The following is a 27,593-nucleotide window of genomic DNA, read 5'->3' as shown; positions in this document are numbered from 1 at the left end:
GCTCAACGCACGCGCAATGTCTACCTGTGTTTAATGCGTCTCCAGTTTTATTTGAAGTGTTTTTTTTTTAGTTTGATGCTTTGCGCATGCCGCAGTACACTGAGCCAAGACAATCCACTACGGGAAATTTTTTTATCCGTTGGACGCCATCTTGTCAGTTGGCCGTTCAACTGGGACCCCCGATCTCAGTCGAACTCAACTGCCGTTGAGATTTGAATGGCAGTTAGCGCTGCCGTGTAACACTGCTGACTGCCGTTCAGTTCAACTGACGGTCAACTGAACTGCCGTTGAAAACGCCCGTGTAACAGGTGTATAAGGCCTCCTTCTCGTAACTGACGCGTGTTCGGGTTCAACGAAGAGTAGTACCCGAGATCTGTGCGTGATGTTCTTGGCGACTGGAATCGACTAACGTTCCGCGGTCACAGTTTTTTCTCTCGCGCATGGGGAAACAACGAGTCCCAGATTTGAAGGTGTTCATAAGTTGAGATTGAACGATTACAAACTTTAGGGTAGCTAGCACCGTGTTTTTTTTCCCCAATAGCGATTAAAACCCGCCAGCCGTATGTTCTGCCCGCAGAGATAACATCTCAATGCCCGTTGTGCGTTGAAAGAAAGGTGAATGTGAAAAAAACAAAAAATCCTTATTCCGAAAGTCCTCTGCCTTTTCGTCATGCAGTGCGGAGTCTGGAATCCTGTATTTGAGGAAACGAAAAAGGCAGGATGACGAATGAGGTGCTGCAGTGCGAGCAATATTCTCGTGTGCACAGTTGTGTTGTCAGAACTCACTGCTTCAACCAGCTCTGTTTTTTTTCGCACGCACCTACCTTTAAAGAAGAAAAAAATCCTACTGACATCGAAAAAACCTCCAGATTGGGTGCGACCCTACCCACGCGTATCATGCGATATGCACATTTTTAAGTGCACATCTTCCGGTTATAAGCGCATATGCTGTACTCGTATTGTTTTAATATATCACTATAGTTTAGAGCTTATGCCTATACTGAATTCAAAAGTTTTGATAGACCCTAACCACTCGTTTATTTCGTATTCTGAAATAATGCAACTAGCACGACTGGGCAGTTGATCATTTTTCGTTCACAACGGTTCCCTATTAGCCTTTCGCTTTCATCTCCTCTGCCTCCTCCTCTGTTTTTCTTTTCTTTTTTCGTTTTGGTGTAGGAACTTTAGTCCAGCGTGTCCCCGCGGCTAGCGCAACACATGTCTTTGCATTTTGGTGCACTGAAGCGAAGCGAGGAGATGCTCGTAAAGAAGGCACCAGGGACATCGAGCCACGTTAGAAAACGAAGGGGGATGCAGAGGTGGGGACGGGGTAGTGGAGGTACGCCTGAGGGTCCGATCCGAGAGCTAACCGCGGCTCCTCGCCAAAGGGAAACGCTTTCAGGAGAATGACCCGAAGGCGGGAACCGGTAGAGGAGATTGGGGAGGGGGGTGTCATTGATGAGAATGGGAACGAGGCTTTCTAGATATGACGCCGCAGGTCAGAGGTGACGCCCCCGTTGTGTTGTTGTGAATGAATGAGAGTGAACGGGAAAAAATCAAGGAGTCTGGCTAGTTAGCCTTGGTCACGTCCATGCGTCGGTTGTATGATGCTGCCGCCTTGGGGCAAGGAGGTCGTGTCCGGGAAAAGACCCGCGGTGCCGGGGTGAGAGGATGGCTAGAGGGTTTTGCGGACATCGGCAAAGGCTGGAGCGAGGGGTAGGGGTCCGCCGCTTTATAGCCCCGGGCGCGATTGATTGCGGCAGTGGGTCGACGATACTGCGGGGAGGCTATAAGCTTCTGCGAAAGGCGGGGTCGCCTGGCGCGTGGCGCCTCTTTACGGCATCCCTTCGTTATACTCACGCCTGTCGGGCACGACCTTGTCCGGCGTGCTCGATGTCCATAGTCGTGCCGTCTCTTTCTTTGTCTCAGATGTTTTCAGAGGTGTGGATGGTACGCTTGTCGGTTTTTCGCTTCTGTTCGAACGCTGAATCTGGATTTGGGGCGTTCAGTTTTTCCAAAACGTCTCTCCGTGTGTCTTAGCCTCTGATGTTTTGCGGGTGTGCATGTGTGGAGGGGGGGGGGGGGGGGGGGGGGGCACGGCAATCGTGTGCTGGGATGAAGACGATACAGTGAACTGCTGCAGTTCTAAGGAAAAGTGGACTGGATGGGCGTAGAACACAGATGTGGAGGCGAGAGAGAGAGAGATAGCTCTTTAATGAAAGGCGGAAGCGCTAGCCTCAGGGGCTGATAGTGCGCCGAATGCATACGCAAAATTAGGCGTACACTTTGGTTTCATGACATTGCCTTTCCATTTTCTATTTTATTTTATTAGATAATTTTGACGCATTATACCATCAGCGGCTGTTTCTTGGCCAGTCAACAGCAAATGGTGGGGGAGGGGCTAGGGCTTTCGGCTTCTGGGCACAAAGAGTTAGAGGGTTAGAGCTCGGCTGAGGCGGCCTCATTTCGATGATGACCCTTGTACTGAGGTTTTGTCGCGCGTTAAAAGAATCGCAGGGCGTCGACGGTAACCCGGAGTTCTTCGATGTGGCGCATCTCACAGCTCAGTGTGTTGCTTTGGCACACATACACACGCGCACCCAAAAAAGAAAACACATACCGTTTTCTTTTTATCGGCATGTAGTAGCCCTTGTCGCGCCGTGTAGTTCATTCGTGCCGCTCGGGCAGACAGACGCGTCGCTGCCGACTGACATTAGGCGCGTGAGAGGGAATACAAATGGGTAAATTATGCCCCCGAGTTCTGCGCATTTGAAGTTATTTTTTCAGAGGCGAGATTCTGCTGAGATTGGCAGTTGAGGCAACAGAAAAGAAAAAATAACGACAAGAAAAGGGACCGCGGAGATATGTTTTCGGACGGACTGAACTCCCGCAGCAGGCTCAAGAAAGGAGAGAGAGAGAGAGAGAGAGAAAAAAAAAAAAAAAAAACGAGCGCCAGCTGTTAGCGGTTTTTCATTTCACGGTTGGAAAATGCACAGGCCATAGTAACCGTCAATTGCTCGCGTTCCTAGCGGCAAGAAATCTTGGCTGCCTATGGTAACATACTATTGCATATTTCATTCTCCCGTTTTTTTTTTTTTTTTTTTCTCAAATGTAGAAGGGAGAAATGTATTTCTCCCTTCTCAAATGTAGAAGAGAGAAATATGTCGGTTCAGGCCGTCGGTATAGTTCAGCAGATTTGGATTCCCCCCCCCCCCCCCCCCCATATCAGGACCTTCTGCGCTTTATTCCCCCCCCCCCCCCCCCCCACACACACACACGCACACACACACAACCACGCGCACTTTTTCTGGGAAACGCGGGCAAACCGTTTGCTTTGTTCGCTAATTTATCGCCGTCCGGAGACACGAGCTTTTCCGTTCTCTGCCGATGCTACGGCCGCGTTGTATCCCCCGTCCCCCGCCCTTTATGCAACGCACGCACGCACAAGCATACGCATGCGCGACCTGAGCGCAAACCACGCCGTTCGACGACTGCACTGACTCGGGAACGGGAATGCCGATTAATGGCTTTTCATTTCCTTTGCTGCGAGGCGTGCGCGCGCGGGCGCCGAAGTCTTCTCCGTGCCGGCGGAAGCTTTTTACTCGCCGCTACGCGCCACCTTTCGTGTTTGTCTCTGTGTGCATGTGCGTGCGTGTGTGTGTGCGAAAGGGAGCTTGAGAGCGCGCCGCGCGGGTTGCAGGGGGCCGTAAATCACGCGCCGCTGTCGAGGCGGCGACGCTGCTGGCAGCGCGCCGGCGTTGCCGTCTTCTTCGGCCGATCGTGCGAGTCACGGATTGCGGGCTGCCGCGGCGAGTCGCGAGCCGGGCTGGCACTGTTGATGGGCCCGCGTCGTGCCGCGCGCAGATTCGAATTGGGAAGGTGCCGTTCTTTTGCGTGCGTCTTTTCTTTCTTGTTTCGAGAAACAGGAGCTCGCGCTCGCCGCTGCATTGTTCCGTGTGGGAAGGGGAAAAAAAAGGAGGGAAAAAAGGGAGAGCGTTATTATGACAGTGAGCGAAAGGAGCGGGGGTGAATGAAGAAAGAAACAGAGATGTTGGGGAGCATTCAGAGACACCGGCGAAATGAAAGAACGCGCGAAAAAGCGGCGGGCGAGGTAGATAGAGAGAAGGGGGGGGGGGGGATCTTGTACGCACCTGCTTTTTCATTCTTTTCCCGCGGCCGTCTTGGCGCGAAAATGAAAGAGGGGACAGCCGGGCGCGAAAGGCAGGCACACGGGAGGCGCCTACTCCGATGGACAGCCGCCGCGGGGATTGTGGTTCTCATGATTTATATATAAAGCTATGTAGATACCTGCCAAGCTGTCGGGGAGGACGGGGGAGGCTCTCGCGCACTGCCCCGGGGGCGCCTTCGGAGCTGGCTTGCTGGCGTCCTGATCGCTCGCCGAGGAGCCGGCCACTCTTTATGTCCGAGCGGCTTCTTCTTCTTTCTGCTGCCGCAGCCGCAGCATCTTCCACCCATTCCACTTTCCTCACCCACCTTCCTCCTCCTCCTCTTGCTCGGCTGTTATTTCGCTCGGCTCAGCATCTCGCGGTGGCTCTTCGCCAGCCGAATGCACCTGAGAGGGCGAGCGACGAAAAAAGAAAAGAGAGGCGGGCCGAAGATACGCTCGAAAGGGCCGGATTTACTGCCGCTGATGTATTCAACTTCCCTCCTCCTCTTCCTTCTCTAGGCCGGGAAGAGAGGGGAGATAAAGGAACTGGAAGAGCTCCTCGCCGGTGGAAGAGGCAACAGTAAGGGAGCCAACGAGATCGGACCGGGTGCTTTCTCTTTTTTTTTGTTTTTTCTTTACATGCGGGCTCGAAGGCAGGTATAAACAGGGCGCCCGCGGCCGCGCACAAAGCAATCGTGTGATGAGAAACAGCGAGCTGTTTCGTTCCTCTATATCTGGGCCGCGTCTCGCGTTCGCGCGCGCACTTGTGTCTGTTTGCGTAGTTAGTCGTCGCCATCGCGGGGAGGGTGGCCGCGCTTACGGCTTTGGCGATCTCTGGGTTCTCCCGGGCCGGTCTTCGCGCCTGCCGCTCTCGCCTCTCTCGGCTCTGGCTGTGGTAGCTGCTGTAGACGGCGCGGGGCCCGAGCCGTAATCTGGCGAACGACTTTAGTGGTTGTTGCTCGGCGCAAACACGGCGCGTCTGTGCGTAGGTATGTGTGTGCGCCGCTGCCGGTCGGCCAGCACCTCGACGGCCTGGTATGGGCTGTAAGCGCGATAAAGGAGAAGGATTCGAAGAGAGAGAGAGAGGGGGGGAGAGATCCGCGCGCTATCTCGCGGCCAGCGACGTCCAGGCAAAAAAAAAGGGGGGGGGGGGGGGGGGGTGTCTCCGGCATCCTATCTCGGCTGGGAAGGCGGGAAGGGGGGGGGGGTGCCCATTTTCGGACAGGTGAGCGCGGGCCTTGTTTTCTTCGTGGGCAACGGGAGGGAAACGCGTCTGGACGGATTCTGCGCCTTTTGCTGCCTGGGCTTATACTTTCTCCTGATGCCTGCAGCACGGTGCGTACAGCACGCACCCTTGTGCTCGGACGGCAGCAGTTTCGTTCTTCCTGTACTCGCGCTCAAGTTTGTTGTCTTTCTTTTCTTTCGCCGAGCAGTCGCATGCAGCCGTCTTTGGAATGCGCGCTGTTTGCCCAGCTGGAGTGGTTGCGTCTTGCGGAAGATGAGCCGGACGGACGGTGCCGGACGGCGGCCCAACCCCGTGTGTTCGCTACACCCGCGCGTAATCTTACGGCGCGGCCGGGGACGCGGCGGTCCTGGCAGTGTCAGCGAGTGGGGCAGGTCATCCGTGAGCGGCCGCTGGATTGGGTAGCTGAAGAGCCCTGGACGCCCGGGCTACCTCGGGCCGGGTGCTTTGCTGCCGGTCCTCTCTTCGCTGTGCGCCGCTGGTGTTGCTTGCTGCTATCCTTGCGAATCGGCTGCCGCTGCACCTCCACTCTTGGCGGCCCCGGATGACTTCCTCCTGCGCGCTCTGTGCTCCGGCTATGATTAAGCTCGGCCGGTCAGCGTGTGTGCGCGCGTTGCCTTCGCTGCTGCTGTTGCTTCTGCGGGCCGGGAGCTGCTGCCGTGTTTGCGCAAAACCTGGTACCGTCAGTGCCCGAAATGAAGGCTGCGAGAGACAACAAGACGGAGGCGGAGAAAATAAAATAAAAAAAGCAGAGCGAGCTCGGAAGGTGCCCGGCCGCCGTATCAAAAGGTGATCTCTGCTCTCGAGATTGCTGTTGACGCTCGGAGAAAAGGAAGAAAGCCCTCCGCCGCGTTCTCTCCTCTCTCTCTTGTGGGCCACACAGCCAACACACTCACTGATGTTTCCTGGTGGTGTCGGCTGCTTCCTCTTGGCTCTTTCGGATGCGGAAAGCCTTATTTATTTATTTTTTGCTCCTCTGTTTCGCCTTTGGCTCCCCTTTTCTTGACTCTCTCCCTCCCCCTCTTTCCTCGTTCTCCCTCTCCGTATCCGGCCGTTGTTGGGTGCGATTCGCGCCTCCCACGCGTTGGCTGGCGGCGTCTGTTAGCTTTCTTTCTGTTCGCCCCGGTCTGTTTGAGGATGCCCGGGCCAGGCGCAAAATTGTGTGCGCGCGGTGTCTGCGTGAGCTTGTACTGCGTCCGCGTCTGTGTATGTATGTGTGTGTGTGCGCGCGTACGTACGTCAGGAAAGACAGAGAAGCGGCTTCTGTTGCCTGCCAGCTCTCGGTATCGCTCTTCGCCCGCTTTGTGCTCTTCTTCTCGTCGAAATGCATTCGTGGCCGTTTTGCGCTGGCTGCGGCGAGAACGTCTGCCGCAGCAGCAGTTTCTGATCGGGCTCCGGGCGCGCGCCTCGAGACGAGTGGCGAGAGTCGCGCCTTCTACTCGGTGCGTCCGCGCTTGCCGGTTGCCCATAGTTGCGTGTGCACGCTGCACGCCCCGCGAAGTAAAGCGGTTCGAGTTTCTTTGTCGGTTTTGCTGTTTACGGGACCCGTATTCGACGCGACTGCGTCTCGTTAAGGGTTAAACTGTTCGCAGTGTGCCGCGTACTTCTTTGTACTGCGCCGTGCTTTTCGTCGGAATTTATTATTTCTTTTGCACGATTCGACGGCGCGGCAGATGACGTGACGTCCTACAGAACTGACGACATTTTAAACTGAGTCTTGAGTGTTGAGAGCTTTAATATTAGTTTTTTTTCTTGTCGCTCTCGTTGCAGCGGCATTTTACTTTCACCAGAAGTTTGCGTTGGTAGCAGTTTTTTGCGACTGTCTAACGGCTCTGTCGTCTTGCTCACTTCAGTATTTCTCTCTTTCTCCCCCTCTGCTCTGTCTTACTTTTTAAAATACTAACTGCTCATTCTGCAGGATCTGCCATCGTATAATCCCTTCTACACTTTTAGCCAGCAGTGGCAGTTTAACTCGGGCGCCTAACTCGCCCCGTCTTGTTATATAAAGTCTGGACTAGCGCTTTCACTCCCTAGTTATAACCTGGCACTCCTCTTTTCTCTCTCTCTCCTTTCCTCCCCCCCCCCCCCCCCGTCGGCGTACAGTGCGCCTCCGAAGCGTGATCCGGCGCACCGCGGGAGCGCGCCCAGGTGCTTCGTTAATTAGTTTAGTCGGGAACCGCTAAAACTTTTCCCCCGGGGCGGGGCGGCGGCTCACGCACGTCAAGAACAATAAGGCCTCTCGGGGGCGCCGCTGCTCGAAACTATAATCCACCAGGCTTCTCCGCGCTCGCGAGCAAGCGAGCGGGCGGAGCCAAGTGGAGAAGGCGGCGATCAGCCGCGGCAGTAGCAGCAAAGCAAAAAAAAAGGCAATTGTTTTTGTTGCTCAATCGCTCCATCACCGTATCGCGCGGGCTCAGAGCTCGCGCAAGTTGTTGGGAGAGATGCGCGGCAAGAGAGAGAGAGAGAAAATATACGCCAAGACGAAATTTTTCTTTCCTCTCTAGGGCAGGGAGAGCACTGTCGTTCTCTCCCCTCTCTTCGGCGCCTCCGCGCTCGGTTGGTTTGCTGGAGGCGCGAGAGGTCCGTTCTCGTAAGGTCACCTCGCTCGCCGGACGGCGGTGAGCGCTTCCTCGGCCGGCTTCTGCTGCTTCTAGCCCTTCTCCGTTTCTCTCCTCCTCATCTTCCTCCTCCTGTTCTTCTCGCCTTTTTTTTTTTGTTCCTTTTCTTCCGGAGGCCGCGCGCGCTTGGCTGGGGGAGCTCCGGAGAGAAGTGGCCGGATTAAGGGGGACGGATTCGCGTTTCCTTTTAATCCTCGCGGAATTATCGCTCTCGCATCGCCGCTACTGCGGCGCAGGCCCGCGGCCAAGAGTGGAAGTTTGCCGCCTCGAAGGAAGAGGAGAGAAGGTGGAGACTCTCTGGGCTCGCGCGGGAGTCTTGCGCCGCACTCTCATCTGCGGCCACCGTTGGGGCTTTTGTTCTCTCGGAAGGGCCCGAAGGGGAGGAGGAAGGTGGCGAAGAAAGCGATGCTTCGTCGCTTCGCTTCCCCGCTCTTCCGCCGTGGAGTTGGGGGAGGTTCCAGGTTTGTGTTCTCTCTCGGCCGGCCGGTATTGTGAGGACGGCGCGCGTTTCTCAGCGCGACGGCGATTTCCTGTCGTTGTTGCTGTGGCTTATGGTTGGACTGTGTCTCCTGTCTGGACGCTGTCATGCCTCGCCCGCCACAGTCTCATGGCGGGAAATGACATCTCTTGGGCTGCAGGCTGCGTGACGTTTTGCCTGAAAACTTTTGTGGCCGCCGTCTTCTTTGTCGGGCCTCTTAATGATCATCTGGATGCGTGAGGAGAAAAGTAGCTGAATAATAATAATAATAAAAATAGTAATAATAATAATAGTTAAGTGAGCCGGTGCATAGAACGCTTATCGCTACGATAAGCTCCTCGAAGCTATTTTAACGCAATAGCATTAAAGGCCTTGTTCACCAGAAAATCCGGTGTCGGCATCGGCTTTGTGAGCGAGAAATCACGGGCACGGCTCTGACAGGTGGTGCCCAGAGATCAGCCTAGGAGGTAGGTGTACCACCTTAGCCAAGTTACCTTGCGACGTCATCGCGAAGTGCCCACCCTGACAGGTGGCAGTTAAATCAGTGATTGGTCGCTCGGGAAGAGCAACCTGTGACGCACAAGGCTCACCGCTGGGAGCACCTGCCATCTCAGGGCAGTGGTCAATCGCTTAACCACTGCGCTACTATATGCTAGGAGGGGTATGAACACTCCCAGGGATCTGTGAATGTAAAGTAGAGAATGACCTTCTTTATATGTGGGAATTGACCCATTACGCTGTGATAACTCTCTGTTTCTGTGATAACTTGCTCGCTAGTATTTTGCTGATAAAATAATTTCTTGACCCGTTGCGGCGTTCGCCGATTTCATGTGCTGGAGACTTATTTTAAATTGCACGGCATTACGGTGCGCGCGAGGAAGTTCCCGCAGTCCGTGTTAGTGGGTCGCGCCTGTCTTTTCTGCGCACTGCGCGACTTCTTGAGTTGACGCGGACGTGCCCTGCGTTGGTTCGCTCGCTTCAGAGGAGGGCCTTTCTTCGGTTTTGTTCTTTCGCGCGTGGCGAGCGTGGCTTAGTTATGACTCCCCGAGTCCGGTCACCCGCGGCAAGGATCACGTTTTTAAGTCCCTGCCTCTGCCTCCGCTGATCGCGTCTTCTTAAACCGAGTGCGCGCTGAATTAAGGCGGCAGCGGGGAACGCGAAGAGTGGGGCGGTGAAGAGGGTGGTCGGTGGGAGGAGGGGGGAGGTCTGGCCGTTTAATTTAACGGCGCCGTGGAGCGCGTCGGGCGCCTCCGGCTTTCTCGTCGGATGCCCAAGACGACCGACCGACTCCTCGTGGCCGGGTGGGCGGGTTATCGACTTCGCTGAGGTCATTATTCATATTAAGGGGGGTGGGGGGGGGGGGGGGGTGGCACCGCTTTCTCGTGTTCTTCGGTACACACACACTGCGTCGTCTTCGCTCCGCGGGTCGTTGCTGCCGTCCACCGCCCTGTACGCGCTTTTCATTCGCGACGGTGATCTCCGAGACAGCGCCGCCCTTCTGTCACGTGCTCTTCGAGTGGCGTCAGGTGTAACCGCCTACAGGTTACATAACGAGTGCAATGCCGCCGCGCTGGCTCAGTGGTTATGGCACTCGGCTGCTGACACGAAAGACGCGGGTTCGATCCCGGCCGCGGCGGGCCAATTTCGGTGGAGGCGAAATCTAGAGGCCCGTGCACTGTGCGATGTCAGTGAACGTTAAAGAACCCCGGGTGGTCGAAATTTCCGGAGCCCTTCACTACGGCGTCCCTCATAGCCTGAGTCGCTTTGGGACGTTAAACGTCCACGAATCATAAACATAACGAGTGAAGAGACATAGGGAACGCGGGCTGACTGTTTGTTACGTGTCGAGAGTGGTGGTGGATTTCGACCGGCGTACAGCGCTGGAAATTGCGGCGGTTAAAAAAAAAAAAAAAAAGTGGCTCGCGCGCGTCTTATGTTCGGTGGGATGTTGTAATGCGAAGGAAACGAGCTAAGCGTGTCATATTAGAGGTAGCAGACGAGAGAACGCGTGGGAGTGTCTCGTCAGTCACTCCGAAATTCTCGGTGGTTGCTGTGTAGGGCGTATTTGCCACTGCGGCGATGCAGTGCGATATAAACTTCGCGTTCTTGGAATCGGAAGCCGGGTCTGCTGTAGAACGGAGAGCGGATTCCCTGTGTTAGTTTCTATAGCGTTCTGCTATATCGCGGTGATTTTTTCCCCCTGTTCTAAAGCAAGAGCTTATAGGCGGACGATTTTTCTCCTAAACCCTTCTTTTGAAGCACAGAGGAGCAGAATATCGAGGCAGACCCTTCCCCTCCCTCCCGGTGGTAAATTTTGTTTGGTTTAGTCGAGTTTAACGTCCCAAAGCGACTCAGTCTATGAGGGACGCCGTAGTGAAGGGCTCCGGAAATTTCGACCACCTGGGGTTCTTTTGACATCGCGCAGTAAAGTGTTAATTAGTGTGACATCAAACCCTTGGTTGCAGTGATTTTTCTTACGAGAAGAGCTGAAAGTATGTTATGGTTCGGCTTCCCTGGGTCGCATTTGAGAGTTGCCTGCTCAGCGAAATGCTAAATGACCATAAGATACCCCAGGTCACCTCCAGGGTTGCATGTGCAGATATATTTAGCTCGTATGAATTAACTGTTTTCTACAGTGCGTTTTTCTCCAATGACAACTCGTAAGCGTGCGGATTTCCGTCAGCCCAAGTTTCCGTCAGGCCGTTTGCACACGTGAAGGTGCCATGTTCTTTGGATTCTCCTTTGGCGGTGCTGATTTCGTGGCCTCTTGCTGGCTTAGCGAGTGTGCCTAAGCATATCTAAGAGCCAGTACCATAAATTTAAAGGGAACGCTCAGTCCGGTCTCGGTAGGGAAATTTACTTTTGCTTCGGTATTGAAGTTGCATTGAAGGTATGATGCGTCCAGGAGAAAGCTGCTCCGGAAAGGGTACAACGAAAAACCCTACTTTTTCGTGCAGACTTTGGGAGTAATCGTTTGCTACTTTCTTACAGTGGCTCCATTTTCTGTTAGCTCGGCATGGATGGTCAGTTTCAAATGAAGCGCTAGCGCGATAACTGTTACTGGATAACGCTAGCGGGACACCCGACAGCAAGAAGAAAAAAAAAAAGGCTGCTTTAGAGGAAATACATGGTTCGTTAACTCCCCACGCAGCGCTGTTCGCACCATCGAAGTGAAAATCAATTGCGCCAGATATATTCACTCTCCCTGAACTAAGATCTCGTTTTGCGGCTTCCTTCGCGATTGTATTTTTCGCGTTTCATTCTGCGCTGACGCTACATTCAAGAAAATTGCGAGAGGAACCCGAATAGTTGTCTTAGCTCAAGAGAAGCGTTTTCAGCGCAACCGTCATCTTTGGACGGCGTTGTTGAGCCTTGGCAAGGGTGCGCTCGTTTCTGTCCTGGAGCACGCGTTTATATTTAAGAAATGAGGAGTTTGGACGAGACATGAGCGTTTTCATCCTCGGCAGGGGAGCTGCTAGAAATTATTATTTTGAGCGAGTGGACTTTCATCCTCGGCAGGGGAGCTGCTAGAAATTATTTTGAGCGAGTGGACTTGATACGTCTCTCGGCGCAAAAGAATCGCTTTTCACGGTGGCTCCTTTCCCTGAAAGCCAGGTTTTCCGTTTCTACCGTGTCCGTTCTATCTCTCCCCCATTTCTTTCCCCTCTTCCTGCACTGTCCCAGTCCTTTCACTCCCGCTAGCCGCAGCCCAGGTGCTCCGGCCTAATCAACATAGGTAATTACGGCAACACTGGAAATGTATCGGCAATGACTGGTCCTACAAAGGACCAGTGTGAAACAATCTCTTTCCAATATTGGGCCAATTGTCTGTGCTGCTTGCGAGGTTTCGATGGCAGACGCCGCGGCTAGCGACATCTTTTTTACTTGCATTATTTTATTAATACAGAACCACTAATAATATTAATAATGTTTCGGGAAATCTGCGTTGCAAAAAAGACCAAGTGTGTAATATCCGCGCAGTGTTCTTTTCAGCAACGTCTCTCGCCATTTGACAGAAATGCGACACCGGTATAGGTACACTTGAACGTGCTACATGAAGCGGTGCGTACGCGTTTCCATGTATACGCGCGTCCCTCTGGCCACGCGCTAGTGGCTGCAGACATTGAGAGATAACCTGCGACGTAGTGGACCGAGTCTTGAGTCCAGTCAGCCGCTGGTCGCTGATTGCGCCCTACTTCGAGTGAGAGAGACTCGCGCGGCGTCTTCGATGCGTGTAGCGACGCCGAACTGCTCGCGGCCCCTTGTCGGCGGAAGATAGATTGTGGGACGGTGTTAAGATCGTAGCCGGTCGGCCGAGTGAGCTTAAAGCTTTCGCGCACTGCATATCTCTCAAATTACGTGCAGCGCAGTGCTAAACATCGTGGTCCTCTAGGAACTCGGCGAAGGCCGGGGTGGACGCACTCGGCTCTCTTGATTGGTTCGAGATTTTTGGCAGCAGTGACAGCCTCGAGCGATTTTAAATATTTGGTGGTCAGTCCGGACTTCTTTGAGAGGAGAGGAAAAATAGAAGGTGAAAGGGAATGTCTACGAAATGCTATGGTTGAAACGACGTTGGTCGTCGCGGCGAGGAACCTGGCCGCTGGTGGCGTGGGTTTTGTGCACGTAATTAGCGGCGCGGGGTGCCCGTTCGCCCGCGTAGAGCCCAAAGCCAGCGCGCGTGCAGTTAACCGTCGAGAGGGAGAAGAAGCGGGTGACTACCTCCCCACTCATCCCCTTTCTTCCTCCTCCTCCTCCTCTCCCAACTACCGCGCTCGAGCGTTTGCAGCCCGGCTTGCTCAGCTGAGCGGAGCTGATGTGCAGACGTCTCAGGGGGGAATCGCTCGATTCCTCCGCGGCCAGGAATTCTAATCAGTTTTTGGACGGCTGGAGGGGGGAGGCGGGTAACGCGGTGAGCAGGGGAGGAAGGGGGGAAGGGGGGGGGGGGGGGGGGACCTCGGCTGCTGCCACATATCGCCCCGAAATAAGCGGGCTCGGGAGGCGGACGACGGGGCGGACCTGTTTTTGAAAGAGACGGCCCGTCGCTTGCGTGATGGGCAGCGGACGTGCGCGGGTCGCGATATTTTCCAGGCGGCGTTTTGCCGCTCGCGCCCCAGCGGGGCCGGCTCCTTCGTTGTGCGGCGCCGAATAAGTCGTGGATGGGGCCGGCCGGAGAATAGGTGCACGGCGTGAACGAAGAGGGGAAAAGAAAGAGACATGAAGAGAGCACAAGCCAACAGAAAGAGAAATCTACTTTTCATTCTATCTCTTTTTCGTGAGTGCTGTTTGCATTTATCTTTAAACTCTTCGCGGGCATCAAAGGCGTAAACGCGTCGCTAGGAGACAGCCGGACGCTTTTTGTGGTGGATCGCCTAGATATCGCCGGGCTTATTTATACACGGGGCTGGCCTCTTCTGGTAGATTTTTGCGCTCTCGCTTTCGCGCGATTCCGACAGCTCGTCAGTTCGTTATCGCCCTCGGCGTGTCGATGAGATCTGTCCTTGATCGCCGGCACGGGGCACACTTGAGAAAACATTTGACATTTTCGAACATTTGACATTTTCGCTTTGCGCCCGCATGTGCCGGCGTTTCTGTGCGTCCGAGTATTCGAAACGGTGTTCTGGCTTTCGTTTTGGCTTGCGTGCATAAGCCGTGAATTTCGATCGTAGCTGTCGGGTACTCGGCGCCGATTTGGCAGTTGCCAAAAGGTCTGATGCCTAGTTGGATGGTCGTCACTGGTCACGATATGATGCAGTAGGGAGGAGGCGTTCGATTCCGGTGGTAACGGCCAACCGCGGTGTTCGGAATGCCCGAAGCAATTACACGGGGCTCAGGTGGGGTCCTTAGCACCTAACGAACGGGATGGTATAGTTTCGTTTTCGTTAGACGCAACATAGGATGACACCGAACGCTAAATGAGCTGTGAGCCGCGTTTGCTCGGCGAAATAAATAACGTTGCTATTCGCAGCTTAGGCGCGCGCACGGCTGTGCGCGTTAGGTATACACACGGACAGAGGAGAGAGCGAGAGAAGGAACGTAAAAGGCCTCAAGGATCTCGATTTTCCAGAAAGCCCATTCCGTCCTTTTGAGATGTCTTAGAAACCACGTAGTGTGCGCCAGCTGCAACCCGTAACGGTGAAAGCAGTCCTTGCACGAATAGGAACTAGATTCTGCGATCGCACCGCCCAGGCTGCCTGGCGCTGGGCGCCCGTGGCGCTAGCGAGCCGAAAGGTGTCGCGCCGCGCACGGGCTCCAAAGAGCGCGTGGGCCACGCGAATCGAGCCGTCTCTTGACACCTTTCCCGCGCGGCCAGGCGGTTTTCGCGACCGATGAAAATCCTATTGACGCGCCGGTGGCGAAGCTGGTGGTGTCGACCTGTGCCCGTGCGTGCGTGTGTGCGCGGGCGCGCTTCGATGGCCCGTCTGCTGACCCGTAAGCTACCGCTTCTCGCCGCCGCGCTGGGCGAGGTGATTACCGGCGGGTACCCCCCCTCCCCTGTCTCTGTGCGCCAGGATTTGTTTCGTTTTTTTTTCTTTTTAGAATCCATGGAAAAGCTGGGAAAAGGGGAGGGCGCGGGAAGGGCGCGAGGCCGCTGATCGAAGATGTTTAGAGAGAAGGGAAGTAACGCCGGTCGAGGCTGGCTGGGCTGCGGCGTCGGGCTCGCTAGCGTTGCGGCGCGCGCGTTTTCGGTTCGCACGCGACGACAACGAAAATAATAAGGGAGCTCGCTTCCCCGCCGCCCTCCTTTCAGAACGGCATGGTTGTTCGAGGGGGTTAGAGAGAGTGAGGGAAAGGGGTTGCGGAAGGAAGACGGGGCGGCGGCGGTTTTGTTCGATTTCCGTTAGGCGGGATTCGCGGCCTCGCGGGGTGCATCACTCCTGGGCCGCGTCGCGTGCGCGCCGGACAATAGGGCAGCGGGGCGAGCAGGGGAGGCGGAGAGGGCGGCGGTGCAGCGTGAAGTGTAGAGAAGCCCGGGCGTCCTTCGTTGTCTGCAACGTGCGGTGGTGCGCGGGAGGATGGGTATGCTCGGGAGATAGCGGCGCTGCGCGCGCGGAAAATGCCGGGGCCGGACGAAATCGGTGAAACAATGAGGCTCGGGCCAGCCGCGCGGCTCCGGCCAGTGACGGGGAGGCGGGCTTCTCCTCGTTGCGCGCGTGTAGGTGAATGAAGCCGAGAGCGAGGGAGCGCGTCGTGAAAGGAGGCACTCGATCCGCGGCGGCTGCCGCGCTGTGCTGTTTCTAAGCGCCCGACGCTTCGTCGTGTGGGGTAAAGAGGGAGGGGAACTTTAATTAGGCCGGTCTCGCGCGTTCTTTGGGAGGGTAGAGGGGAGGGTGACCTGTTCTTGCGGGAGGCAAGGTCGTAAAAAAAAACGCACATACAAATGAATGGCAGTGGCAGAGGGCGTCTCCAGCAAAGTGCGTCGTCGTCGGTCTAATCAAAAGCGTGCAGCCGGCGACGCCTTTCGGGCTTCGGGCTGGCTGTGTGTTTCTCGCCCTCATTGCTTGTAACCGGCCGTCCGAGTTGCACAGCCACGGTTCCTCGTCGAGCGGCCTTAATCCGAACACGGGACAGTTTGTGCGCTCTACGCGTCCGAAGGACACGCACGCGCGCGTGTTTGAAAAGGGAAACTGAAAAAAAGAAGAAGGAACGAGCCTAATGAAAGCTCGCGCTCTTCCGGTAATGCCGCGCGAGTGAAGCGAATTTGCGTCGATATTAAGCGGCGTAAGCTGGCGACGAGTCGCGCGCTGATTGGCGCCAGCTGCCGTCGCCGCTCGTGCGCCGTCAAAAAACTGACTCGTTAATTTCGGCGCTTCGCCTAATGAACGATTTTATTCCGAGAGCGAAGGTAGGGGGGAAAAAAAAAGCAACGCGGTGCAAGAGAAGAGTAGTAGAGCTCCCGAGTGACGTACGCTCCTAATAACGCCGCTCGACGGTATATATACGCGGCTACCTGTTCCTCGAGGAGAGGTAACGCCGAGTCTTGGCTGGTGGCGAGAGCACGGACCGAAGCCGGTACGCGCGCGGCCGAAAATGGTCGAGAGAAGATTGCAAATGCCATTGTAGCGCGGATGCTCGGAATAATCCGCTTCGACCGCACCGATGCGGGAGCGTATTTTCAGGCGCTTCCCCTCAAAGAAGGGAGCTGGAGCGGCCAGGATGGATGTGGAAGAGGAGGGATGCTGCGGATGAGGGCCAGGTGGGAACACGCTGGAGACGAGGAGGGAGTGTGTGTGTGTGTGTGTGGATGGAGGGGGGGGAAGGGGGGGGGGGCACAAGGCAACGAAAGAATCGCGCGGGATGCCCGCCTGGCTGGCAAAAGGTGAAAGCGAAGCGCTCTCGGCAGAGGAGCAGGACGGCGCGAAAATGGTAGGGACGCGCCTCTTGTGTCTGTCTTTTGGGGGAACCTTTTCGAAATTGATTCCCTCCCCCCCTCTCTCTTTCGCTCTTTCGCCCCCGTCTCTCTCGAAGCGAAAGCGCGCCGCGGAAAAAGGGAGATTACTGGAGGCGGAATCGGAATGAAAGCGACCCCGGTGGCTTGGATTGGATATTGTTGGTCGAGAGCGCGCGGTGAACCGGTGGGCGCGAGCAGCAGGCGGCGGCTGGAAAAGCGGTTTGGAGGGGGAGCGGGGGGGGGGGGGGGGGGGGGGCGAAATTGGCGGCTAGTTCTCGTCCAGCGCCGCCTAAAATGGACAGGTGCGGAGCCGGTGCATTGCGCGCTTGTGCGCGCCGGCCGATATGCAGAGCGGCTGCTGCCCCGGCCACTCCGGGTGTCTCGGTTGCCACGTGGGGAAGCGAGATTGCGTCCCGAAGAAGGGGGTCGCTCCGTAGGGCGTCGTCGGAGTCCGTTGATTGAGTCGGCCCTCGTGATAGCCGCATAAATTTTCGCGGTCAGCGGGGGTGTTAACACTTTTTTTCTGCGAATTAGTCTTTCTCCGCCGCGCTTTCTTCCGCTGCCTAGTTTGTTGCGCGGAAGATGGGTAGGTTTCGCGTTTGGTCGTCAACTGCGATGGCAGTCTTTGAAAGCGTGATGTTCTAGATGACCAGGTTTCGTTGTCCATTTGAAAACATATATATATATATATATATATATATATATACAAGAATAAAATCACATGGTGGGAATCAGTCCGCTTGGCCCTTCTCTACAGCGTAGCCGACAGCTGACATAGTGTAGCTCTGGCACCCAAAGTGTACAAAACATTTTGAACAGTGCAGCGCGCTGGACAATATGGCGTGTTGTAGGTGTGGAATGCTGAGAGGACCGCTGCGTTATTGGAAATCTTTGCGGCTCTTGAGATTGTTCGGGAAGAGAGATTATATGCTGTACGTGAGGGGTAGCTATGACTTGTGTAGAACTGTTGCAGTGTGTTTCGTTTGTAGCATGGCTTCTTTGATTCGGTTCATCATCATCATCATTTTCCCGACAATCGTCGCCAACGATTGCTATTTTTGCAATCCAGAGAGTATTAATGAGCGACACCGTTAAAGCATTGTTAAGGGCTTCTGTTTTTCTTTTATTCCTGGCATTAAATTCCACAAAAACTGCCGTTGAAGTGTCATAAAAATCTGTCGATACAGTCATAGTAAGGTGACAAGTGTCTTGACTTTTTTTTTCTTCGTTTTAAGGCAATGTCATATGTCGGCCGAGTGAAAGTAACCAGTAATCTTGAAACGTCAAAAAAAAAAAAATGCGCATGAGTAATGAGTGAGGAATAAATATATCTTGCATTGCGAAGGGAATATGTCGGCTCTTCCTCGGTGCAACCGTGTTTGTCGTGAAGCCTGCTCACAGGGTGAATGAATACATGCTTTTCACTACTATATCGGTTGCAGACGTCTGTGAAGCTTAAAGTTTTGTGAGTGTCTTTTCGAAGTGAATAAATTTCTCATTTTCCCTTTTTCTTCTTTTTTCCCCTCTTTTTCCTAGCTGGCACCTGGCGTATTGTTTTGCGCCGCGTTTTCGATATATCACACGTTCGCTTGCAAAGCACACTGCAGATTTACGTACTTGTGATAGACCTTTGCCCGGGGCTGCGCTTGCAGTTTTACTAGAAGCCCTGTTATTTTTCCTCGCACTACTCCGAATTTATTTTTTTTTGTATTACGTTAAAAAACGAAACGAAATGACTTTGGAGTGAAGTTTCGACTGAATAAAACTATATTTTTTTTTCGATAAAATTCGCGAGACTAGCAGAATTTGAAATTTTGAGTTCGTTTTCACAGGCTGTGTACGTGCTTGACAAAATGTGAAAATGTTCTGACACCTCTTTTATGGTAGGTGGAGCTGTTCATAAAATGCGCATGGTAATCTGTCCTATTAGAAAATATATATGTGATATATTAGAAAATCTTGGCATGATACACTTTGAAGGCCGGTCCCATGGCTGAAACGTCACTGAACTGTTTCACACACTGGTCTTCTCTTTCACCACATATGTACATATAACGTGGCGTCTAACTTGGAATATGGATTCTGTATTTTTTATACACTATCACTTTCTTTTTTTTGTTCAAAAAATTTGTGCGTTTCGGCTTCGGAGCGCATATTTGCTATGCGACGCTTCGAAATAGTGAAATTTAAGGATTTTCGTGTTTTTTAAACCAAGTATCCAATGTCTGCTGGAGTCCTCGCTTAATGCGTAGCGAGTTGCGTCCAAATTGGCTAAAATGCTTTCTGATGGAACGGATTCTCTCTGCTAACGTATGGCAGGATCCGCCGATGCAATACGTCCGCTTCGAGGCCAGCGTGCATTCTTGACGTGTTCTCGACGCGTGCAAGGGAACGAGTACGATCAATACCCGTATGAGAGCAGCCATATTTTGCGAAGAGCTTTCGCCTCACTGTCAAAAGCAAGCAAGTGCTTATAATAATGGTAATAATAGACACCTTTAGCATACCGTGTACCGTGTGAGCGTTACCGGTACCGGAGTACCGGGAGCCTGCGCGCAGCCAATGCGCATGCGCAGATTGCCTTGACGGCGCCAGATGGCGCCACATACCCGGCAGCTGTGATCGCGCCCGCAGCGTCGGAACCAATCAACGCGCGCTCACCGCCGGTGGGCGGGCTCCCGGTACTCCGGTACCGGTAACGCTAACACGGTACACGGTATGCTAAAGGTGTCTAATAACGCAAGCAGCCAATTGGGTCTCGCCATACCGGAGGAAGTTTAGGCGCGTCGGGAAGAGATGCGGGCTTCGGTCGGTTCCGGAGGGACTAGGAGGTCTTAGCGCCCCGGGATATCGTGTCTATGAGGCCCCCAGTCGCATAATCGCGCTCGGGCGACGCGCGATGGCGAGGAGAAAACGGCGAAGGGGAAGGGAGGCGGCGAGAAAGTTCACTACGGCTGTGATCCGCGCGTTTGGATGCGTGCTAATTGCCGGGGTGGCTTACCGCCGTTTTTCACCGTTAAGCCCGCAGATGCTGCCTCGCGATAGCAGCGCGGACCGTATTGCCTTAGCTGGCTGGTCGCGCTCTCCATGCCTACTGGTGCGAGCGCGCGTGGACGTCGGGACCAAGTGAGCTCTACGGAGGCGCGAGTGGTGGGATGCATTGTGTTCTGTCTCGCGTGGTCTCACCCCGGCCTCGTTGGGATAAGGCCTGGCTCATAGTGCGGGCGTAGCTGTGTTGTAGGTGCGAAGAAGCATGGACGGGAGTTTTGCGGCTGGTTGGGGAAGGTCCTTCCCGTTAATTTCTCTCTAGGAAAAAAAGCACCATGCTGGCGAGATAAGTTAAGATTGGCACCCCTTCCGTGAATGTTAGGCCGGCTTCTCCTCGACGTTAAACGTCCTTGTAACCGCGAAATAGCAGACAATTATGTTTAAAAAAGAACATATACGTTCATTAACACGTTTTGGCGGGATAGTTGGTTAAGGATTTTGAAAAAAACAGCGCGAACGAAGACGAGCACAAAAAACAAGGACGTCCGTTTCCTTGCCTTTTATGCTCGTCTTCGTTCGCGCTGTTTTTTCAAGACAATGTGCGTTCAGTTCGAGCGTTTTATCAAGCGGAACAGGTCAAGTCGGTTCCCGTGACACCTTGTGCATTGTGTGTAAGTAACGTGTCTTACACTTTACCTTCGTTTTACTCATGGCCACCGGCGCCATTATTAGGGCTAAGTGCAATGCGGGGAAGCCAATGTGATGGCATCCGGAGGACGCGAGGCCCATAGCGTTAGCGTTCGTCACCGCGACATGTCCGTGCTCCTCGTGGAGGCCCGCTTGCTCGTGGCACGGTAAAGAGGGACTGCTCAAGGGCGGTCCGGCGGCGAGCAGTGTTGTTAACTATCGATCTTGTACGACACGGCAGCGAGAGGCTCGCGCGCGCTCACGGCGGGGCCGTATAATGGGAGTGCGCCGAGTGGGTCCTCCTCGGAGAAACGCGCGCCTGCACGAGGCTGGAGAGGAAGGGCTCTTGGCGCGGAGAAACTCGTTAAGGGGCCCGAGCGTCAGCAGGTGTTTCTCCCCCGGGCACGATGGGGGCCGCGCGCGCAGTTAAGAGCGCGCGCCGCTTGGAGCAGTAAACACGCGATGTCCGCTGCTGTAGCGAGCGCGCATCGCACTGCTGTAGCTGGATGGAGTGGCCGCGAAGTAAAGGAAAATGTCTGCTTATGGGGAATTACTAACTTGGAGCAAGGGGTAGAAGGGAAGCCCCAGTCGGTTGCCCACCGCTTGTAATAGGGAACTTGTCGAAATGTTGGTCTGCGTACTGAGGCTATCATCTACCCCTATGTTCAATGTGCGCTGTCAATAACTCCATCTTCCTTCTTTCTACCGGAGGCACACAAGCTTAAGATTGGTTTTGTTTGGTTTATGGGGTTTAACGTCCCAAAGCGACTCATGCTATGAGAGACGCCGTAATGGAGGGCTCCGGAAATTTCGACCACCTGGGGTTCTTTAACGTGCACTGACGTCACACAGTACACGGTCCTCTAGAATTTCTCCTCCAAAAAAATTCGACCGCCGCGGCCGGGATCGAACCCGCGTCTTTCGGGTCAGCAGCCGAGCACCATAACCACTGAGCCACCGCGGCGGTACAAGCTAAAGACCTTTGGGAGTCGCGTAACGAGTATGGAACGAAAGCGCGCAAGGGGACAACTTCGTTGCGGAAATGTAAGTAATGTGACCGTGACGCAACAGAGGTAGGCAACATGACGTGTGTCGTTCTCTGTACCAGCGAAATCAGAGAGGTATGTTTTTTTTTTGTCGCCAGTTTCTTTTTCTGCGCTGGGCTGCGTTTTTTTTTTTTGATGTTGAAATTCTTTGCGTTTTGTTGATGTCGCAACCAGTACGAGAAAGGGCATTTTTGCTTAGTTGCGGAATGGGTCGCAAGTAACGTGTACGGTCTGCTGAAGGCACTCAAGGAGTGCAGAGGAAGCTATATATGCGAGAACGTTTTTTCAAACTTTCCGGACTTTCAAACACTTTGCTCCTCCTGCCGGCGCGAATGTGGAGATGAATGCGATGCTGAGGGAATGCACTTTTCATCTGGACAAGTTATGCAAGAGCGCGGTGAATTCATTAAAGAAGGTAAGAGAAAGTTTATATCTTCGAATGTATTATTTAACACTACTTTATTTCTCACTGTGCTAGAAAAATTGTCACATTTGGGCTTTGGATTTTTTTTTACAAAAATCTTGAACAGCGTCCAGTTTTTGTGCGTTTCATGGTGTGTTCTGAAGTCGTAGTCAGTGCTACAAGCACGTTTCTTTTTTCTATTTTTAATTTAAGGCGAGTTGTATCTAGGTTGGGTGTCAGTCGCTTGTAACACTGATTTATCGTTTGCTCATTTCCATCAGTACATGTCCACACGAATTTGTCAAGTAGCGCACGTTAGCATTAATTTTCTACTGGTTTGTTATTGTCTAATCGTTCACTTTTTTTCGGAAGCAGATTAGATGTATATCAAACCGGTCTTCAACGTTCACTTTTTTTCTTTGTGGCTGGTCCCTGTCGTAGCTCTAAAGAAACTCGGATGCTTTAGCGTACAGCGTAGCCTGGAGCCGTGTTTTGTCGGATCCCCTTCGGAAAGAAACGCGTGCTGTCCCGGCAAGAGGAGGAGAGGAGCGGCGTGCATTTCGTCCCGGGATGTGCCCGGGTGTGTGCGAGTCGACAAGTCAGGTGCCAACCGGCGGCAGGCGAAGGCAAGCGCGACAGCAGCATCAACAACAGCGGCGGCGGCGGCAAGCAGTGACAGAAGTGCGCGATCGATCCCTCCTCCCCCGTTTTGCTGTGGTGCAGGGAGCGCGCGCGCGGCCGCGTTTGGAAATCAAGCGACAATCAGCCTGCAATCATCCTTCCATCCACACCGCCGCAGCAGCGCGGCAGCGGCAGGGCAGAGCAGAGGTGGGCGCGCGAGCGAGGGAAGAGCGCGCGGCGGCGGAGGGAGGAAGATGCGGAAGATGCTGGGGAGGATGGGGAGCGATGCGCCCGCGGGAGGGCGCGCGCGACGCGCACGCGCGTCGGAGCAGCAGCGCGCCGGGCGGCGCGCCGCCGCGGCCAGTGTTGCCGCCGCCGTCGCGCCGTGGGGTTCCCCTGCGCCCGTGTCTCCCGGAGCCGCCAACCTTGTGTGACGTCTTCTCGCCCACTCTGCTGGCCGCTTTGATGAGTCCGCGACGCTCCGCTCCTCCGTGCGCGCCTCTCGAGCCTCGACGACGCTAGCTGGTGAGTGGGTCCACGGCGTGCGTGCTCGCCGCGGCGACAGCGGCCGCGCGACGCCCCCCCTCCTGCCGCGACTCTTCGCGCGCCGGCGATGCGCGCGTCCCGCCCGATGGCGGGAGTGGAAACGGCCAGACGGCGTGGCGCAGTGGCCTCCGCCGCGTGTTGCTCGCGCCTCCCCCGGACCGCGCGCGCGCGCGCCTATTCGCGCCGTTAAAGGCGGAGCTTAAGTGTCCCACAATTTTTTGTTGGCTCGGCCGGCAAAGGAAGTAACTGGGTGCGCGCCACGCCGTGCCGTGCCGCCGGTGATTGAGAGCAGAAGAAAGTGGAACGCAGTGGGCTGGCTGTGCGGGCCCCGAACGTTCGCGCGGCGCGCGTTTGCCTTCCGCGCATATGTCAGGCATAGCCAGCTTTCCAGGCTGCTTGCGAACGTGCGGTAGCACAGCAACAGCGAAGGAGCTCGTTGAGACGTTGGTCTCATCATTTTTGCGATCGGTTTCTCAGCACGGGGTTATTTCCTTGTTTCCGCTTTTTTTTTTAGTTTTTCCACAGCTGTCCCGCTTATCGCTGTTGCGCGCGGCAGAGTAGCTCGCAGTAAGAGCGAATCGGCATAGTGGATAATTATCTTCCCTTGCTCGGGACTGGTAGTGTGCCGTGTCGACTTCACTTGTGGAGTCAGTCCAGTGGAAAGGGAAGTATAGGCCCTCTGGACGGGTTGAAAAAAAAGAAAAGACGTGTGGTGTAAAAAAAATACTTAAATGACCAGCAGCAACTTATGTTTTAATATAGCTTGAGAAATAGGGCGCTCATGGATAGCGGTTCGCGATTCTCAGCATTTGAGTAATATGTGGTACTCCACCGAGGAAGCTTCTGATAACTAAGATGTAGGACTTAATATGGGATCGCAATATTTGTTCTTAAATTATTTTCTCAGGACACGCAGTGCAATGTGTGGTACAGCTTTTCGTTTCCTTCAACGGTGAACCAAGGCGTCTCCATCCAATTTTTTATTCTCCGTAAAAATTCGCTCTCTGGCTGTGTTCATGTTCTTCCGGCAACAAAAAACTCTTTTCTTGCTGAGAAAATTAGATGTAAAAATTTTCCCGCCACTCGATTTATACTTGTTGCGTGAAGACAGGAAAGGACTCCGTGATGACCGTTAGGAAGTCCACGGCATTGTAGCTAGCTTAGCCTCAGGGATCTGGGCATAAGAAGCTGCCTTCGCGTCGCTGCTATTTGCTTTCAAGAACGGCCGGTAGCTGTGAGACCTGCATTTCATGTCTGGACCTCGTCTAGCCTCGTCTAGCCCGCTTGTCAATAAACGCTGTGACTTACCGATAGATGCGAACTTCTATTTGTCTTCCGTGTAACCTTTAAACGTCTGAATGGCGATGGTAGGCGGCGGGGAGCGATACCTGCTGCTACGCAGCGCGCTGCATGTTCGCAACAAGTCGTCGCATCCTTGTGCCGATGAGCTTTTGCAGCTATGTGTCGTAGTCCGGCCGTTTGGTTGCACGTGTTTATTCCGAGCGCGATTTCTCCTTCGGTCATGTGTGTAACGTTCATATTTGAAATTGGAAACGACGAGAGTTGAGGTCACGTATAAAACACGCACCGTTTTTGCCCAAAGTAACCGGGGTGCTGTGACCGCGGAAAAAACGGGCTGGGGGCGGTGTAGCGACGCTGCCGTCAAAATCCCTCATCGGCTGCGAGGATGACCCGCGTCACGTGAGCTTGTACTACCGCTATTAGAATTTGGATGATTGCTAGTAAATCTCTCGTTACCGTAAAAAAAAAAAAAAAATGTAGGGCAGTCTGGTGAACTTCGGGAAAGACAGCACAACTATTGGGTGGCTTACTTTTAGGGGGAGTTGAGTTGACCAAGTGAACGAAAGGAATGCGCCATTTCTCTACGCGGCGAATATATCGGGGGACACTGGGAAGGGGCTGCGCCTGACAGTATTGCGAACCGAGCGGGATTTCGAAGTGTATTTCGGAGCAGATTTGACTTCACTTTGCGACTGGAGTTTCATCTATCGGTGCATTATTTTAAAGACTTTGTCGGGGATGCGGCTAAGAACACTCTGCGTTGACATAAGGACCAAAAGAAAAAAATGGATGAGCAGCTTCCTCGGCTATTTCCCTTTCCCGACATTTTGTTCTGACGCCAAAGCTAAAATTGCTCGTAAAAGGAACGGTTAAATATCAAACAGCCTTTACTTACGTAGATTTTAAAAGTCGGTCAAAGTATGGCATATTTTCTTACGTGTTTTATTTGCTTGTGGTTACTGAGACGCGGAATATTAGCAGTAGCGAGGCGTATACCGTTTTTTGACAAGAGTAATCAAGCAACGGGGGCTTGCTTTTCAGCGGAGCACGAATCGTACTCTTTCATCTCCAGATCTGTGCAAGGCAAGGACAACTGTTGTCCTCATCTTTCGAGACTTCTGCTTCTTAGGGATGCTGTAAGGGCTACACTACACGGCTGAAAAGGCAAACCCCGTTGCCTGGTTACTTTTGGCAGACACGTTACATTCGATACTGACTTCGTTCGTCGGTGCAGGTCGCTGCAAAGTGTAACAGTGAGGAGACCATTTCGACAGGATAGCTTGTGCGGAGGCAACGAGGGAATGATTTTGCATGACACTGTTACACTCGTGCCTTCGTTTAAGCGCCGGCTTCTAACCCTTCCAAACGGAACGTGGACGTCTGGGATGATTACGATACGTTAAAGTGAGGCGGCGACAGATCGTCGTACCGTGACATTGCGCCGTCTACTCAAAGGTGAGCCTCGGCTGTTCACAGCTCAGGAATAACAAGCGTTCTCTTCAAGCGGGTTGTGCGGAAGGTTGAACAAAATAAAAAAAGAATATGGGAGGGGGCGTAGTGTGGCTTTTCTGAGGTGACCGCGATCCCAAATCAAATACTGAAGCTAATCCCAAGTCTGCGTTTGGCCTTCATTCCACGAATTCACAAAGTACGCGATGTTGCTGAAGCGCATTTACGTTTACGTTGAGCAGTCGTAGTTACAGCTATCCACCTCTCTGAAGCATGCTCGTGCCAAGCGAATGAGGCGCGCGGAAAACGACCCGGCGATATTTGAAATCTGACTCCCGTTGCGTTCCTATATTAGTGCCGATATCTCCGGTCTATCTTCAGCGCTCGCGCGGCGTCAATGGTAATTTCTCCCCCGCTTTTCTGAGCGTTTACACGCACCTACGGTGTCTAGGGCGTCTTCTTTTTTTTTCCCCTGCGCATCGAACAACGTGCGCCTCAGTGACGCTCGCAACAAACTCGGGACACGCCCGACTGACCGCATCTCGTCGTCGTCGTCGGTGGGTCTCATCTTCCCCCCGCGCTCTCTCTCTATCTCGGTGCTGCGGTCTCTAGCCCGCACACTTCGTTTTGTCACGTTCCTCAGCGCGGATCGGCGCAGCTGACCAAGGGGAACGATGCGGAAGGCAGTTTGCGGGGACGGCGATATATACGCCTTCTGTCTTCTTCCCGAGCTGAGTGGGGCTGCCGGCCGTCCGGCCATCTTCCCCCTCCTCCTCCCCCTCGTGCTGTTTTGAGAGCCCCGGCGTCCCGATCTCCCGCTGGGATCGCGCGCGGAAGAGGCAGTGGAGAGAGGTGAAGAAGAAGAAGAAAACGGAGAGAAGAGCACCGGGCGCGTCTTCCCCGAGGAGCAGCCAGGAATCGGCAGCCAGCGACGGCGGTACGGCTGCAGCGTCAGAGAGGGAGACGAGGGGGAGGGAGTTAGGGTGGGCCACGCGGGGCAGGCTTTGTTCCGCGCGGTAGATCGGAAGGGCACCGGCCCCCTTCCTTCTGGTGCTCCTCCTGCTGCCTCTCGGCGTGCGCCGGCCGCCGCTGTCTCGGCTCATTAGCCGCGAAGACATCCGCGTGAGCCGCAAGAATCTAGCCGAAAGCCCTGCTCCGGCTCGGCCGCGCTGTGCCGTCTCTGGCAGCCCCGGCCGCTCTGTCAGTGTCCGCCGCGCTGCTTTCTCGATTGAACTCTCCCACACCACCACCACCACACCCTCGGCGCTTTGCTTGATTCTTTTTTCCCCCCTTCGCTTTATTGTCACACTTGCAGGTGCGTAAGTGCGTAGATTTAGTGGTTAAGGTTTATCTTTGGCCGCAGATGGGAAAGGTTGAGAGCTGTATTAAATACGCAGTCGTAGTGAGTTTGTAGCAATTGAGCAAAGGAGCTCCAGCTTTCCTTTCACCGGTTGTGGGAAATGTGAGTTAACGATGTAGTAACAATTTCTCTTTTTTTTTGTTCGCTTTTAACGAGTGTGTGGGGAGGCGTATAAGTATAGCTGCTATGTTTCGCCACGGTTTTTGTCGCCTTGTTGCAGCAGCTACACACACCTCTTTGTAAAGCGGCCGTCGTCACTCGGTCAGAAGCCGGAGAGGTGCGTATTAATTGGAGG

The 27,593-nt window shown here is 54.1% G+C and overlaps 1 protein-coding gene across 9 annotated transcripts in view; it reads left to right on the top strand.

Annotated features, from left to right (window-relative positions):
* The window catches only part of LOC149339394 (poly(rC)-binding protein 3-like), a 313,316-nt gene that overhangs the window by 88,447 nt on the left and 197,276 nt on the right, over positions 1-27,593 (top strand). Inside the window, exon 1 of one of the 9 annotated variants that reach the window (XM_089548168.1) lies at positions 23,002-23,166. The exons of the other annotated variants lie outside the window; for them this stretch is intronic. The gene's annotated coding sequence lies outside the window, so the exon portion shown is untranslated. Of the gene's footprint in view, positions 1-23,001; positions 23,167-27,593 lie in introns of those variants that run through there. 9 annotated transcript variants of the gene reach the window in all.

The sequence above is a fragment of the Amblyomma mixtum genome, chromosome 6, assembly GCF_055824585.1.
Source record: "Amblyomma mixtum isolate Tamu chromosome 6, ASM5582458v1, whole genome shotgun sequence".
Lineage (NCBI taxonomy): Eukaryota > Metazoa > Arthropoda > Arachnida > Ixodida > Ixodidae > Amblyomma > Amblyomma mixtum.
Note: the sequence above shows the minus strand (reverse complement) of the source record. Positions and strands in the feature narration are given on the sequence as shown.